Here is an 18,573-nt window from a genome sequence, read left to right as displayed (position 1 = left end):
TATTTATGCAGCAGTCAGAAAGAACCTGGCGGGTGGTTCTTCCCGAAACCACCATTTAAAAGTGAAAGTAAAATTTTCACTATTTATAAGTGAAAAGTAAGCACTTAAATTTGGAGTCTTGTCAGGGACCCACCATCACAGTTGCTTGTGGTTTTTCAGTCCCCTGCCAGTGTGACAGACCTGGAGATGAGCTCTCACAGCTGCACATTTAACTAAAGGCCATCTAAGACAACTTTAGACTGGTCTGGCGGGTATTCTAGGAGCTGCCAACATTTTCTTTCTCCTGATGCATTCAACTCCTTTGGGGGTCTTGATTAGCTCTCCCTGAATAGTAGGAGGTGCCTTGCTTCAGGAGATTTCTCCTCAACTGGGGAGACCTTGAGAAGATTACTCAGATGGAGAACAGGAATTTAGTTTGGAGGAATACTCTTGGAAATTCTTGGTTAGGGAACTAGCTTTGGAAGTCCCCTCTGCCTTTTTTGTTTTATCTTTGTTGTGTGTGTTTTTATATGTGGAGGGGATCTCTGAAAGAATTGTTGATTAAGTTCAGCAGGACTAACTCAGAGAACTTTTGTGTCTGTTTTGTTACATTATGTTCTTCAGCTGGAATGGATAATATTAATTCGGTTCCCATAAGCAGCCCATTGGGTGGTATCTTGCAAAATCAAAAGGCTTTTGCATATGGTTTCATGAGATAGAATAAGGTGATTTTCCTTTGTATTGCAGCTTTGCCCCTAAAGCTATGTTAAGGCAAACAGGATCTCCAGGGCCGCGCAGGGAAAGGGAAGCCATAAACCTGGCATGCTGGCAAAAGAGTAAGAACTTTTTTTTTTTATCAGTCAGGCTTCTGGCCTCTCTTTCTCTCTGTACAAACCAGTTGAATAAATGGTAAAATTTGCTGTCTCCTCTGCAGGGTTTTGATTAATAGAAAAATGGATTTGTGAGGCTAGTCTTAGGCTGTAGCAAATTTGGTGTACTTTGTGCTATAAATTTGTCTTTTTGTGTTGTTCTGTCATAAAGAGGGTTAACACAGTATAAAATGTGGGCTTAGGACCCCTATAAGCTGGCTATTCAAGCCATTCTGGCAGACTGGTTACAAACTTTGCTGTGCATCCCTAAAATGAAAACCAAATGAGGGTTCCCCTCTCTTCCTTTATGCTCTTGAGAGCATTACTTTGTGACCACATGGGGGTACGATCTTTTGGTCTCCATCATTCAGAAGGCAGAGATTTGGGGGTTCATTTCAGGAAGCCAGTCTGAGAGGACTGGCAGTCTGAGAGGAGTGAGCACACTCTTCATCTCAAACATATTAAGATATTGGGTAAGTATTGCCCCATAGGGCCTTTGTCATCTTTTGCTATCTTAAGCCCATTTCCGAGAGTGAATTCTGGGAGATCATAGAGATGCCTCTTCTGTTGCCTTTCTAGAAATACCTTATATGATTATATGCTAAAAACCTGAGAAATTGCTATCTAGAGTTTTACAGGCTTTTGGACTGAGTCGCTATTGGACTAAGTACATCAGTGAAAGAAAAGGGATTTTAGAGATCTCTAATTCTTAACAAATAGAAAAGGTTAAATTAAAAGAGGGATGCATAACAACATGGCTGGACTTAGAAAGTTCTCTTGAGCAGGGTAGATCCTTTGCAAGCTTGAAAATGTTCTAGACTGCTTCTAGGAAAGGGAATTGCAGTCACTGTATGCTATAGATCAGTTGCTAAGGCTTTGCCCATTCACAATGATGGCCTGAACTCAATTTTTGGCTTTGGAAGCAACCCTTTGTGGATTGATACTTTTGGGACTTTTGTCATTTCTTGATTATTTTCCCTTTCATGAATAGCTTCTGAGTTTGCAACATTTGTGGAGATTCTAGATCTTGTAAAAATTGCTTATAATTCTTTTGAAGATATCTTATGCATCTGTGGTTAAGTGATACTGTATCCAGAATTGGTGGGTTCTTGGTCCAGCTGACTTCAAGAATGAAGTCAGGGACCCTCACGGTGAGTGTTACAGTTCTTAAAGTTGGTGTGTCCGGAATTTTCTTTCTTCGGATGTTCACATGTATCCACAGTTTCTTCCTTCTGGTGAGTTTGCCGTCTCGCTGACTTCAGGAGTGAAGTTGCAGACATTTGCAGTGAGTGTTACAGCTCTTAAAGGTGGCGCATCTGGAGTTCTTCATTCTTCCCAGTGGGTTCATGGTCTCCCTGGCTTCAGGAGTGAAGCTGCAGACCTTAGGGGTGAGTGTTACAGCTCTTAAGGTGATGTGGACCCAAAGAGTGAACAGCAGCAAGATTTACCCTAAAGAGCTAAGAACAAATCTTCCACTGTGTGGAAGGCCACCCAGGTTGCAGCTGGCTGGGACAGCCTGCTTTTATTCCCTTATCTGACCCCACCCACATCCTGCTGATTGGTCCATTTTACAGAGAGCTGATTGGTGCATTTATAATCCCTAAGATAGACACAGAGTGCTGATTGGTGCTTTACAATCTTTAGCTAGACACAGAGTGCTAGACAGAAAAGTTCTCCAAGACCCCACTAGGTTAGCTACATACAGAGTACCAATTGGTGTATTTACAAACCCTGAGCTAGACACAGTGCTGATTGGTGCATTTGCAATCCTTTAGCTAGATAGAGTGCTAGACAGAAAAGTTCTCCAAGTCCCCACTAGGTTAGCTAGATACAGAGTACTGATTGGTGTATTTACAAACCTTGAGCTAGACACAGGGTATTTACAAAAAAAAAAAAAAAGATTGGTGTATTTACAATCCCTTAGCTAGACATAAAGGTTCTCCAAGTCCCCACTAGACCCAGGAGCCCAGTTGGCTTCACCTAGTGGATCCTGCACCAGGGCCATAGGCGGAGGTGCCCACCAGTACTGTGCTGTGCACCCTTACTCCTCAGCCCTTGGGTGGTGGATGGGACCCGGCGCCACGGCACAGGGGGGCAGCGCTCCTTGGGGAGGCTCAGGCCATGCAGGAGCCCACAGCGGGGGTGGGAGGAGGGTCAGGCATGGTGGGCTGCAGGTCCCAAGCCCTGCCCCGTGGGGAGGCTACTGAGGCCCCGTGAGAATTCAAGTGCAGCACTGGCGGGCTGGCAGTGCTGGGGGACCCTGCGCACCCTCTGCAGCTGCTGGCCCATGCTAAGCCCCTCACTGCCCAGGGCCAGCAGCGCCTGCTGGCCACTCCCAGTGCAGGACCTGCCGAGCCTATGCCCACCCAGAACTTGTGCTGGTTCATGAGCCCGGCGGCAGCCCCGATTCCTGCCCATGCCTCTCCCTCCACACCTCTCCACAAGCAGAGGGAGCCAGCTCCAGCCTGGGCCAACCCAGAGAGGGGCTCCCACAGTGCCCAGAGAGGGGCTCCCACAGTGCCGTGGGGGGCTGAAAGACTCCTCAAGCATGGCCAGAGTTGACGCCTAGGCCATGGAGGTGCTGAGAGTGAGTGAGGGCCGCCAGAACATTGTCACCTCTCAATACCATTAGTTAAGGCTTACTTATTTCACATAGGAGGTTGCCTTTACAGCTATTGTTTTAAAGCCCCTGCTCTCCCTCTGCAAACTTCCCATTTGATGAAATTCTACCTTGATTCTCAGTTTTCTCCTATTCCTCTTTTCTCTTATAACTAATATATTTTTTATCACACTACCAGATGTGTTTCTGTGTATGTTTATGTGTTGTGTGTGTGATGTTTATATGAAACAACTGTAATTAATTGGCTTAAAGAAAAATAAGAACTTAAAACAAATATATTGCCAGAAAAAATATAAACTTTCATGCCTTTAGGTCATGTGACTCTAATAATCTTTAGAAAATAAAGACAGTTTAAAGACTATTGGTAAAGTAAAATAAAAATGTCTTCAACATTTAGACATTTGGTCCAAATTAGGCAGGTTGAATACTGTCTTTGTTAGAATTTTAAGGACATAAAGTACTTCTATCACTTTTTTCTAATTGTTTGACTTGTCTGTTGTAGAGTCATATATTCTAGGTAAGGTCTGGGGACATGCAGAGTTAGCCAGGTTTGCTAAACTACATTGGGAAGAGTCAGACATTACAACTCTGTTCTTGTACTGGGCTCTGCAAGCTGATACATGGTTAAAAATTGCTTACTTACAAGGTTCCTCAACCAAAATAAAAGTTGCTGAAAGTTGTCATTGTAACATGCACTTGAGACTACTGAAGAAACAGTTTCACATGCAAGGTGTGTAAGGAAAGTAGAATGTTTTTGGTAAAAGGAAATAAGAAAGCGCAAAAATATTGTTAAAGAGAACATAACTTTGTTTAGTTCTGAGGATTTTAAGGACTGTCCTGTCCAAAAAAAAAAAAAAAAAAAAAAAGTAATGGGACAAACCTGAAGGTTTAGGCAAGTTGTAAATGATTTGTGAAAGAGGATCTTATAAAGGAAGTTCTGTGAGTATGAGCTAGTTGGCTAAGATTTAAAGGGAATGATCTAGTTTTACCATAGGTTGAACATTGAAATAAAAGCGCACTGATACAAGCCTCAAATATGGGCTCATGTGTCTGATTAACAAGGTGTTCTTAGATAGCTGATCTGCTGTTTAACAGAAAATTATAAAATATTATAAAAAGGTTTATGGAAATTCTACCTCATATTCAAACTAAGATATGATATATTTGTTTATGAAGTTTTATTAAGAATTTTGTTTAACGTTAATAGTACCACTAATGTCAAAGTAAATTTTGACTTTCTCTTTTGAACAAGATCTTTGTGTAATACTAAAAGATAATAAAAGACTTTTGTTTACCTTTTGAATAAATGACAGGAAATAAAGGAGAGCAGAGAGAGGAGGAAGATTCAGTTTGCCTTATGCTGTCTTTATTGGTCCTGTTTGAAAAGCTGAGTCTCCCCTCTATCAGTGAGTAAAGTGACCTGGGATTTTATTTTGTAATATAATGTGTTTAAAACTTTGATATTTGACAAACTTTCCAAAGTCAAATTCTAAATTAAGCTTTAAAAAATGTTCTGGTTAGCCTTTTATATATTAGATATCCTCAAGTTGAAAAGAGATGTATTTGGCTTATTTGGTATATAAAAATCACACAGGAAGCAATGTAGAGTATAAAATAATGTTTGACTTTCTTTGGGCTATATTTGTATAAATATGTTATTGGTGTGTGTTCCCAAATTGTATAAGATTCCTATAATTCTGATAGGTCTCCGTACATGTTAACAGTAATAATTAAGAGTGTTATGTTAAATTACTGTGTGCCACAAAGATGTCCAGACCTTAACTGTGGGTGTTCTCAGATTTTCATCATCCACAATTGTTTTACATTTGTCCTTTCCAAAAGGCACTTTTCTCATCAGCTATAAGACTCTGATAGGTGCTCTTGCAGGCAGGTTTCTGATGACTTTAGAGATTGCAACATTAGAATATAATTTAAAAAAAAACTCCCAGGACTCTCATGGGAGCTGAAATGTTTATAAATATTAAGCAGAACAGGAGTTAATTATCTGGATTGAACTAATGGAAAACCAACATAATCCCTTCATAACCTTTTGTTTGAAACATTGCTAATTCTTTTTGTTTGTTTTTCAAAGTCCAGAAAACCTTTTCTCTTTTGAGTTATATGTAAATATAAAAAATTGGGTAAAATACATTTCTGCGATCAAAATATGGAGCATATTTCTTTCTGATTTCTCCAGAATTTGAAAACTATTTGTAAATATACCTAATTTATGACAGTATAGGTATTTGCATAACTTCATTAAGAATCTGTTTTCTTTTGTAACAGGATACCATTGGAGACACTGGTTAATTTTACCAAGGCTTTGACTGGAATGGCATACTATCAGACTGCTTTAAGGAATAAAAGTTGATTTATGGAGCCAATAAAATGCCCTTGGAAAAACTGACATCATACCTTGTCCATGCAATTCCTGTAGAGGGTTCCTGACCTGTGGTAAGTAAGGAATGTAACTTTCTGACAGGCCTGTGAGCCTTAAGTTATCTTGAGACCTAGATGTGAAGCATACTCCCAATTTGTACAGATATTTGTGAGCACAGTTAAATTCATGGCTAGGCTCATGACTTTAGAAAGTCTAATCTGAGATTCTTTATGTAATAAAGCTCCAGCAAAGCCATTTTTAAAAAAGAGCTTACATGGCAAATACTTGCGTTTATGACTTTAAGCAAATATTCAGGTCAAGTATAATAAGACTAACACTTATTTTGCAAGTAATTTTGTCCTACTATGATTTGTGTTTAGTAAAACTAGTGACTGGAAGGAGAAAAATTAGGTTTCAGAAAAAAAACTATAATACACCTGTTGTTAGATTCTAGTTTTGTTCATCGTTCCTGAGTTTACATAATTTTCTGAAATTTGAACTGAATTCTGAATCTTTCTGGGCTACAAGTCCCAAATTATTGCTTTCAAATTTTTCTTCCATTTTTTATGACTTAGATTCGATGAAACTGCTACTACCTGTTTCCTGAGGCCCTGCAAGCTGAGCTTATTCCTTGTTATACAGGTGAGAAGAATATGTCAGATCGCCAGTGCCTTCCTTCTCTATAACTAAAGGTTCCTTGAGTCTAACATCTGGAAAAATTGTGCACAACATTAAACTTCATTTTTCTTGTGTCTCTATAGAAATGCCTCTTATTAAAAATCAATTTGCCTTCATCACAGACAGAAGTCAAGACCATCTGAGATGCTGTCTCCTGATATGGGAAACAGCTGTTTAAGTGAGCCGATCTAGTTTCAGGACTAGTCTGCAGTTCATTTAAGTGCTGTGCTAAAACTGTTGATAAGGATATTAACATCTTTGTCACATAAGCCTAGGAATGCTAACTGGGAACCCCATGAGTACATGCAGACAGCTGCAAAGTGGTTTTATTTTTATTTCCCTTGTGAATAACCCACCTCAACCCCCAACTATGCCTCTTGTCAACAGGAAGAAACTAGAGTGATCATCAGCCTTTTCCCATCTCTGTAGCCAACACCTTAAGAGTAAGGTGCTATGGAACCCAAAGCAGGGTTTAAAACTACCTTTGCAAATTATATCAGGGAGAAAATTATGACAGTAAAAGAGATCTGATTTATGCGCCCCCCCCCCCCCCCCCCACCCATCTTGCCTTTCCCTTCAACATTCCTGAGCTTAGGCTAAGCTAACTTTGAGAGACACTTAGTTTATATGACTTTTATCTTATTTTATTTTGTTATTTTTATAGAGATGAGGTATCTGTAAATTTCCCAGGTTTGTATCAAACTCCTGGATTCAAGCAATCCTCCCACCTTGGCCTCCCAAACTTCAAGGATTACAGAAATGAGAATGTACCCAGTCTATATGACATTTAGTTTTAAATGATAATAGGCCTCCCCAAAGACTCAACCACCTTTGTAAATCTAATGAAACATTATTAGGCTAGGGGGAGGAGCTAAGGTGTGGTCTGATCACAACATCACTACTATAGATTGCCCTTTTGAGATATTTGTTCAGGTTTTTTGTCTGTCCAACACCTGGACCTGATTGCTGCTGTGGTTCCACATGGGAGGACTCAGCTTAAGAGGATAGCTTTGCCCTCCTACAATTTTATCTCTGCCTGAACCAATCAGCAGCAAGTAGCCATTACCTGGCCACCCCATCCCTTCCCTCAAACTGTCTTTGAAAAAATGCTAACCTAAAAGCCTGAGATGAGATTGATTTGAGTAACAACCCTATCTTCTGTGTAGTATGGCACGCCTTGTGTCAACTAAACCTTTCTTTAGTGCAATGCTATGGTCTTTATTTATGCAGTGGGCAGGAAGAACTGATCAAGCATTTATAATTCTACTCTTGTCTTATTTGGTCTATTCTCTATACCTCATTCAGAATAACCCAATAAAACTGAAAAGACGACGAAGTCATTTCTCTGCTCAAAATTTTTCAATGATTTGCTATTTTTCTTAAATAGAAGCCAAAATATTTGACAGCAACCTACAAAATGCTTTGCAATCAGTCCCACTTCCAACCCAACCCTACCTTGTTATTTTCATGACCTCATCTCATATTATAGCCTCTTTCATTCATTGTCCTCTGGCTACATTTTCTTGCTTGCTTGTCTTCCTGAACATGCCAAGCATTCTCCTGCCTGGAAGTCTACTCTGGTTGTTCTCTTTGTTCACATTGCTATTCACCCAAATATCTACATGGATATCTCTTTTCCTGCAAATTTCTGTTCAAATTTGATTACCTCAATGAGCTCTTCCTCAACTATTCTGTATAAAACAGCCAACTATTAACCACTTCCCTTAAGATGACAGCAAGAATAAGGAAAGGAAAAAGAAAAATAAATAAAAGCATAAAAGATTATCCACTTTCCTTTCCCATTACTACTTCCTATATTCTCTAATCTTCTGTGCTTTATTTCTATCATTAACTTTTTATTATGATATATAATTTACGTACTATAATATACACTACTCTTAAGTATTTGCTTTTTCTCCTTAGCTCTTATGTCTTCTATAATACTATATACTTTACTTCCATTTAGTTAGTGATTTATTTTTTGAGGCAGGATCTCAATTCTGTCCCCTAAGCTGCAGTGCAATGGTTTAATCACAGCTCACTGCAGTCTCAACCTCCCAGGCTCAAGCAGTCCTCCCACCTCAGCCTCCTGAATAGCTGGGACTACCAGTTTACATCACCACAGTTGGATATGTTGTTTAAAAAAAAAATTGTAGAGATGGCATCCCCCTATGTTGTGCAGGCTGATCTTTAAGTCCTGGGCTCAAACGATCCTCCACCACTGCCTCCCGAAGTGCTAAGATTAAAGGCATGAGCCACCACACCTGGTCACATTTATTTATTTACTTATTTAATATATGTCTTCCTAAATTCAATTTAAAAATGACAAGGGCAGACATTTTGTTTGTTTTATTTGTAGAGAACCCACGGTTTTTTTAGTAAGTTTCTGGTGAAGAATTTAACATGCATTTTCTCATTTAATCCTCATGTTAATGAGTTATTTTCTCCACAGAAAAAAGGAAAAACTCAAACTTACTATATTTAAAATAATAGGCATTAATCATATTGCCAGTGAGTAGTGATGATAGTGATGACCAGTGTGGAGCAGCTGCTGCAAGGACACTGGCTGCAGAGCTTGAGACACTGGACAGGATTGTGTGCTCTGCAGAGCTGGTAGGAGCTAGGAGCAGGCTAGAGCCAAGACCCCTACTTAGTTAATGGGGCAGAAGCCCGTGCTCCCTAGCACAGCTGCAGCCACCCAGCTTTGGCTCTGGACTCCAGCATCGCTGCACTTTCAGGGACCCAGGAAGCTCCTCGCCATCGCAGGCTTGAAGGTACCTGCTCCTGCTCCCTGGCCTCTCCCCACTTCCAGCACCCGCTCTAACATGGGACAAAGTTGTGACCAAGCTTGGGTGCTGTTGTAACTCGACCAAGTGTGCTGGCACTTAGGGCAGCGCTGACATACCAGCTTCCTGCTGCCTCAGCCTCCTCCAGATTTCAGGCACCAACAAGCACAGGAGGGAGGCTGGCCAGGGGTGGGTGGTGAGAGTGGCTCAGCATGGGCCTGTGGCACCCCTCAGCACAAACAGCGTGGGCACTGTGAACAGTATGTTGATGGTGGCAGGTGGCAGGTGGCAAACAGGCCCTTGGGTGGAAGGGGTGCATCCCAGGTGATACCCTACCTTCAAGGCAGGGATGGCCTGAAGCCATCAGTTGTCAGTTCTAGCTGGAGTCCACTTTCCAGAGTGAGAACTTATGGTGCTTTTTTCGGGCCTGTCAATGATAGTTCATGGACAAATGAGAGCATATTTCCTCCCTTCTGAGCCCATTAAAACCCTGCACTCAGCCAGACTCGGACACATGTCGGGACTACCAGCTATGGGAAGGAACTACCTACTTCAGGTCTCCTGGAGTCATAAGGATGACCTGTCTGCAGAAAGGAGCAACCCACTAGGGGACTCCTCTGAGCTGTTCTGTTGCTCAATAAAGCTCTTCTCCACCTTGCTCACCCTCCAGTTGTCCGCATACCTCATTGTTTTAAGAGGCAGGACAAGAAGTCAGGACCAACTGAATGGTGGGAATGAAGGAGCTGTAACACAAACAGGGCTGAAACTCCCCCCTGATCGCCATGCTGTGGGCAATGAAAGGAGAGAAGAGCTAAAGAGGTCCTTTGGGGATGCCAGACCTAGAGGCTCCCCAAGCCAGGGTTTTGATACCCTCTTTGGGGCTCTGTGGTTCCTCGTGTCTGGAAGCTTCTGGGTGCCACCACATTCCCCTCATCCGGGCACAGGTGCCCACAGTGGAAGCTGCTTGTGGTACATATGATCCAGCCACAGCCTTACACAGATCCGGCACTTGTGCCGGTGCCTGGAGCTGTACACCCTGCTGCAGCAGCCAGCATGCCTGGTTGTGCGCAGTGTGTGGACCCCACACTCACTTTCTCACATACCCCTTGCCACACTGTGCCTGGCTTACCCTTGGCCAGCGTGGGATCTTAGCCAGTAGTGCAAGCCAAGCACAGCCTGCCAGGCTGACTGGGCAAAATGAGCCCAATGGGCCCAAGCAAAACTCAGGCAAACATGCCACTGGTCACAGAGGTTTCCAGCTGGAAAAGCAACACCCTAAGGAACTCAAGGCAGTAGTATCGCCAAGATTTTAACTTTAACTTTGCGAAATCACAGAATACCCTCTTAATTACCATGCTCTATACCCTCCTAGCTACTCTGTAGCACAAAGTTCAGACAAAACAAATAGTAACATGATTGAAATGGAGATTGGCAGGATACTAGAACAAGCAGATATCAAGCTACTTCAGAACAATATCCTCTTACTTGTCATATCTAAGAGAAAAAGTAAATAAGCTCATAATAAAATACAGAGAACAAAAAAGCTGAGAATGTATGATTAATATAATATCAATTTGAGAAAATACTACATTTAAAACTAGTTGTCAGTAGAAGCAGGAGTCGAGAAAGGAAGAGAATACAACTTATTAAGTTTCAGGAAGAATTTTCCAGTCTGAAAAAATAAGAAAAGTATTAGGGAAGTAATAAAGGGTCATTTCTAGAAGATATAAAAACCTATGCATGTCTATCTATTAACTAAAAAAAAAAAAAAAATAAATTCAACCCTTTCATATTGAAAGAGAAAGATATTCATTTAAATAATCCATGATTAAATGCATCTCTTTCCCTTCCCAAGGCCCCAATAATGTTCTGACAAAGTAACACCAAGAATGTGAAAACCCGTAGAATTGTAACTACAAAAATTGAGCTATTTCAGCCCACTTTTAGTGGATCTAAAGTTAGTTTAAGAGGTAGGAACCATTTAGTAGAGTCAAGAACGATAAAACCTGAAATTCTCTAGAGTAGGATGTTAATGAATGGTGAAAGATTCTGAATAAGGAAGCAAAAATTGCCACGGAGAGCAGGGAATGAGGCAAGATTATAAAAACACAGAACCTGATTTTTTCCTCAGGACTCTTATCCTTACCTGAAGTACACAGGTTCCCTTTCTGTTTGAGATTTGAGATCAGTATTTTATTTGCTAAATAAATATGGAGCAGAGGATCCAGACTTGACTCCCCAGGTGTAAGAGAGGAGTGAGACACAAAGCCGGAAAAAAAGAAATAAGAAAAGTTATTTTATGTTTCAGTTTCTTCTCATCATCCCTAAGCTCTCCCACATCTCATGAAGGGACATAATCCCCTCTTATAAAATTAGCCAGTATCCTACCTTTAGCTATGTTCCTACATTTACTGTCTGTGTAATTAATGAGAGAAATAAGATGGTAATTAACTTTCAAAATGGGGAGTATAGCTGTAACAAAGTCTTTGAAAGCAATTGACATACAAAAATTCTACAAATAAAAGTAAGTTCAAATAATAAAACAGTACATTATTTATAGAATAATGCGTTTCCCATTCCACTGTATTTTAAAACTATGAACCCAAATGCCATACTGGAAAGAAATGTTAGGGAAATGTCAGCAGTAATTCAGCGGGTCCATGAAAGGGCTTCAACTTGGCAGGATACCTCTCAAATTATATGCAGGATCATATTTGTATTTTCATAGTGATAGTTTTCATAAGAGTATCTCTAAATGAATTTCAAAAATAATTCTTGCATTAAAAAGAGTTTTTTTTTTTTCCTTTAGGCAACTTTTTAATACATAGGCTATTCATGAAATATGTATATGTCTTCAGTTGCTGTTGAAAGCAAGATCAGCTACTCCTCTTTCTGAAAAGTATTTTACTTCATCTTCATTCTTGAAGGATATTTTTGAGGCATATAGAATTCAAGGTTGGGAGTGTTGCTGTTATTGTTCTTTTTGTGTTGTTTTGGGTTTTTATTCAGCATGTTGAGAATATCATTTTACTGTTTTCTGACTTTTATTGCTGCTATTGACAAGTCACCTTTCAACTTAATATTTTCCCTTGGGCCATTTTTAAGATTTTTTTTATGGTGTATTTGATGAGGTACAGTTTCATTATGTTTCTAGTTGTGGATTTATTTTTATTTCTTTTTTTCCTGAAATTACTTAGGATCCTTGACTCTATGGATTTCTGTTATTGACCATTTCTGAAAAATTATCAGCCACAATTTTTTTCTTTACCCTTGGCTGGTAACATTTATTATTTGTGCCCTATTTCTTTTTTTTTCTCCTCTTAGGACTTCAGTTGAAATAATGTTACATTTTCTCACTCTGTCCTTTATATACTTTATTCTCTTGCTGTAGTTTCCTTTTATTTCTTTGTCTCCCATGCTTGTAGTGTTTTTTTTTTTACAGTGTAAACTTAGCTTAGCTAGAAATATGTTTTCCATATGTGCTTCCCTATATGCTTCCAGGTTATAATGGACCGAAATAGAAGTTTGTACATGATTTGGAAAGTGGAGAGGAAGCAACAACCATAACCTCTGTTGGCTGTTTTGGTGTTAGGCTGTGAGAACCAGAAGCAGCCACTCTCAGAGAAGCAAATTCAAAATTAACCATACTCTCCCCAACTCTGCATTTGTAGTATTGACCTGCTAGCCCTGTTGACCAAGAGTGACCTCAGGCCTACTCCATCCCAGACGGAAAGGCAATACCTTGACACAGATGTCTCCACCAGCTTTCCTTAATGGTCCCATTCTGCAAGTCAGCCATGCCTGGTTTCTGATATCTCTGGCAAGTTCTAATTTGTCCACCCTTACTGGTTCTTCAGAGAGGAGGGAAGCAAATTTTTCTGATCCTCTAACTCACCCATTCTTACCCAGTGTCTTGTGCAGTTGTCTAAAACGTTAGTGCTCTAATCAATGTCCTATTCTGCGTTACTTACAGTGGTAGTGCTCATGTGGTTGAACTTTGTACTGTGTACTGTTTCACTGCACTCATTTTAGAACACTAACTTTACATTCTTGTATATAATTAGCTATGAGGTCTATGCAGTGAATTTTTAATTTATTAAATCTTGGAGTCCTTTATGTTCTTTGTATCCTTTCTTACACCTGTAACATCACATTTTATTTCCCTGTTTTCTGCTGATATCCTTTACTTTGTCTTTGATTTCTTTAACTTAAAAAGTGTAAGGGTTTCTTCTGCCCTGAACTCCTGGGCTCTAGTGGTCTTTCTGGCCTGGAATTAGTCATCTCACAGAGTAATCCATGAAAAGATTTAGAAACAACTGAGCTCAAACCACAGCTTACACCAGTTCCTAAGTAATAAATAAGTTCTCTTTGTTTAACATCACACTCGATTGTAAAGTCCTTATAAAAAATAGATTTGCTTATTTTATCCATAACTGAATATATAGGGCCTAGAGGAGCTCTGAGTATCTGAGAGGTACTCAATACATATTTGTTGAATAAAAGCATGGTCAAAAAAGGATAGAATTGTTTTGTGCTCTTTCTGGTAATTTCAATAGGATGTACTTCTGGGTCTATTTCTTTTGTTGTTTGTGTTTTGGTGCGTACATGCTTTTGGTGTGTTTTTACTTTATGTACCTGGCTATCTTTGAGCTAAGCATTATACATAATTAGTTGTATAATTAAGCATAATGAAGCATAAATAAGCATTGCATAATTATTTGTAGGAATAATTAGAGGACTGAGATGAAGGAAAGCCTTCATCCAGAGAGGATTTCTGTTTGTTTCAGTCATTGAGGGCATTACTTGTCCTCGGTCACATTCAACAGTTTGAATACCTTAGATTACTGAAGGCTCCAGACTTTTAAAATTAGGCTACAATTCTTCAAGAAAGCCAATCATTTTATTTTTTTTATTCACCTTTGTCCCAAAGGTGTATTAGGTAGCAACATATTGTGGGACATTTACCTGTTAGACTCTTCATTTTGTTCTACATTTTTTAACTATACATATGTCAATATAAATATTCACATTTATGTAACTAACAAATACTTCTACTGGTTCTAGCTTTCCCTTTGATTTCAGTCTAATAATTATTTCTTTTCTTACAAGACCTGCAGTGATATTAAGAAGATATTTTTAAATATATGTTATGCAGATTTTTAGAAGTTTGTAAATAGAAGTGTTTGTACAAACAATCCTGCCATTATGGGAAACACCTAGCCTCCAGAAAATAACTTTCAGAATAATTTAGAGAGTTTTGATTAAGAATACAGATAGGAGGCAGGACTAGCTTGCAGCTCCTGCTTGGACAGACAGAGCAATGTGTGGAGACTCACATCATACAATTTTGCTCCAAGAAATACCACAGGAAAATACCAGGAAAGCTGAGAGAATTCTCTGACCTTTTAAAGGAATTGGATTGCTACCGCAGGCTCCCTGAGATGCCAAAAAATTGTGAGTGTATTTGCTTTCTCAGCAGGGAGGCTGGTGGTCTGGGGCAAGTTCTCAGCCCTGGTCACCAAATGCCTAAAAATAGAATCAGTGCTGTTGGGGGGACACAGTGGGAGTAAGACTGGCCTTTAAGACTGTGGGCTGTGTGGGAGCAGGGTGAGTCCTGTGACTGCTGACTTTCCCCCACTTCTCTGGTGACCTGTATGACTCAGCAGAGGCAACCTAATACACCCGGGAATATAACTCCATTGGCCTGGGAACCAAATTCCCATTCCACACACAGCAGCCGCAGCAAGCCCCACCCAAGGAGAGCCTGAACCAAGACATGCCTATCCCTGCTACCACCTGGTGATCTTTCTCTAATCAGTGTAGTTGCCAAAGATAAAGGACATAATCTCTTGGGAGCTCTATGGCCCTGTCCACTGACTGAGAAACCTGAATATTTAACCAGACATTCCTAGGGCAAGTCTGCATCCTCCCTATAGTACCACAGCTGATGCACTCTTGAAAGTGCCACCTCCTTCCTGGAGGGCAACCAACACAAAACCAGTGCACTGAGCAAAAATACAACCAAAGACCCTCACAGAGTTCACCTCACTCCGCTACTATCTTCACCAGAGCAGGTACTGGTATCCACAGCTGAAAGACGTGAAGATGAATCACATCAGAGTACACCCCAGTACCGGCCCAGAGCTCAGTATCTCTGCTTGGTGGCTAGATCCAAAAGAGCAAAAACAATCACTGAAGTTCAGCTCTCAAGAAGCCCTTCTCTAGGGGGAGGGGAAGAATACCACAACAAGGGAGCACCTGGTGGGACAAAAAATTCTGAACAACAGCTCTTGAGTCCCAGATATTCCCTCTGACATAATCTACCCAATGAGAAGAAAACAGAAAAACAATTCTGGTAACATGACAAAACAAGGTTTTTTAACACCCTTAAAAGATCACACTAGCTCACTAGCAATGGATCCAAACCAAGATGAAATCTCTGAATTGCCGTAAAAAAAAATTCAGAAGGTTGGTTATTAAACTAATCAATGAGGCATCAGAGTAAAGTGAAATCCAACTTGAAATCAAAAACATGATACAGATTATTAAAGAAAAATCTTCAGTGAAATAGATAGTATTAATAAAAACAATCACAACTTATAGAAATGAAGGATACACTTAGAGAAATCCCAAGTGTGCTGGAAAGCCTCAGCAATAGAATAGAACAAGCAAAAGAAAGAACTTCAGAGCTTGAACACAAGGCTTTTGAATTACCCATACCATCAAAGACAAAAAAGTAATAAATAAATAAACAAAGCTTGCAAAAGTTTGGGACTATGTTAAGCATCCAAACCTAAGAATAATTGGTGTTTCAGTGGAAGAAGATAAATCAAAAAGTCTGGAAAACATACTTGAGGGAATAATCAAAGACAACATCCCCAGCCTTGCTAGAGATCTAGACATCCAAATACAAAACACTTAAAGAACACCTGGGAAATTCATCACAAAAAGATCATTGCCTAGGCACATAGTCATTAAGTTATCTGAAGTCAAGACAAAGGAAAGAACCTTAAGAGCATTGAGGCAAAAGCATCAGGTAACCTGTAAAGAAAAACCTATCAGATTAACAGCAAAGGACTAATATGCAGAATCTACAAATAATTCAAACAAATCAGTGAGAAAAAAAAAAAAAAAAAAAAAACTCATCAAAACGTGGGCTAAGGACATGAATAGACAATCCTCAAAATCAGATATACAAATGGCCAGCAAACATAGAAAAATGTTCAACATCACTAATTATCAGGAAAATACAAAACAAAACCACAATGTGCTACCATCTTACTCCTGAAAGAATGGTCAAAAAAAAAATAAAAATAAAATAAAAAATAATAGATGTTGGCATGGATGTGGTGAAAAGGAAACACGTTTACACTCTTAGTAAGAATGTAAACTAATACAACCACTATGGAAAACATTGTGGAGATTCCTTAAATAACTAAAAGTAGATCTACCATTTGATCAAGCAATCCCACTACCAGGTATCTATCCAGAGGAAAATAAGTCATTATACCAAAAAGATACTTGCATGCGTATATTTTAGCAGCACAATTTGCAATTGCCAAAAAAAAAAAAAAAAAAAAAAAAAAACCCAAATGTCCATCATCCATCAATCAATGAGTGGATAAAGAAAAACAAAATAGGCCGGGCGCGGTGGCTCAAGCCTGTAATCCCAGCACTTTGGGAGGCCGAGACGGGCGGATCACGAGGTCAGGAGATCGAGACCATTCTGGCGAACATGGTGAAACCTCGTCTCTACTAAAAAATACAAAAAAACTAGCCAGGCGAGGTGGCGGGCGTCTGTAGTCCCAGCTACTCGGGAGGCTGAGGCGGGAGAATGGCGTAAACCCGGGAGGCGGAGCTTGCAGTGAGCTGAGATCCGGCCACTGCACTCCAGCCTGGGCGACAGAGCGAGACTCCGTCTCAAAAAAAAAAAAAAAAAAAAAAAGAAAAACAAAATAAAAAAATATATATATAAAAATATGTGTGTATGTGTGCGTGTGTGTATGTTTATAGCAGCACAATTTGCTGCTATGAATACACACACACACCATGGAATACTACACAGCCATAGAAAGGAATGAAATAATAGTATTTGCAACAACCTGGATGGTATTGGAGACTATTATTCTATGTGAAGTAACTCAGCAATGGAAAACCAAACATCGTATGTTCTCATTCATATGTGGTAACAAAGCTATGAGGACACAAAGTCATAAGAATGATACAATAGACTTTGGGGACTTGGGAGAAATGGTGGGAGGTTGGTGAGGAGTATAAGAGTACACATTGGGTACATTGTACACTGCGTGGGTAACGGGTGCACCAAAATCTCAGAAATCACCATTAGAGTACTTATTCATATATCCAAGCACCACCTGTTCCCCAAACACCTATTGAAAAAAAAAAAAAAATCAATTTATAAAACAAATAGAGAAAAGGGAAGAAAAAGTAAAACAACCCTCATTCACATTTAACTGAAATTGGTGGTTGAACAATGCACTATTCCACCTAGGCTTTTACACATGTAAGAAAGGGAACAAAAGATTTTTAAAAAGGCTGGGCATGGTGGCTCATGCCTGTAATCCCAGAACTTTGGGAGGCTGAGGAGGGGGCAGATCACGATGTCAGGAGATAGAGACCAACCTGGCTAAAACGGTGACACTCCATCTCTACTAAAAATACAAAAATTTAGCTGGCCTGGTGGCACGTGCCTGTAGTCCCAGCTACTCGGGAGGCTGAGGCAGGAGAACCACTTGAACCCAGGAGGTGGAGGTTGCAGTGAGCCGAGATCACGCCACTGCACTCCAGCCTGGGCAACAGAGCGAGATGGAGGAAGGAGGGAAGGAGGGAAGGAGCGGGAGGGAGGGAGGGAGGGAAGGGGAGAAACTTAATAAAAATTGACATTACTTGCAAGATCCAAGTATTTTCTATGATTTCCTTTATTCTAGCAAGAGTTTTGTATGAGTTTTGTTGGGTTTGTTTTGTTTTTAAGATTGGACACCTTTTCAAAGACCTTAACCTATGTGTTTGTGCATAATGTGTATAGCATAGGTTCTTTTCTGAAAGTGTGTCCAATCTTAAAACACACACACACACACACACACACGTATAAACACACACACACCCATGTGCATTTGTAACAACTGAAACTAAAAGAAGTTGATTACTAAGAATCTAATGAACCTTACTGTTTCCTCTTCATCAAACATATAATAATCATCAAATATCCATTTAAATTATAAATAAAACAAATAATTTCAT

This window comes from Rhinopithecus roxellana, chromosome 4, assembly GCF_007565055.1.
Source record: "Rhinopithecus roxellana isolate Shanxi Qingling chromosome 4, ASM756505v1, whole genome shotgun sequence".
Classification (NCBI taxonomy): Eukaryota; Metazoa; Chordata; class Mammalia; order Primates; family Cercopithecidae; genus Rhinopithecus; species Rhinopithecus roxellana.
The sequence above is the reverse complement of the archived record's forward strand: the minus strand, read 5'-3'. Positions refer to the sequence as shown.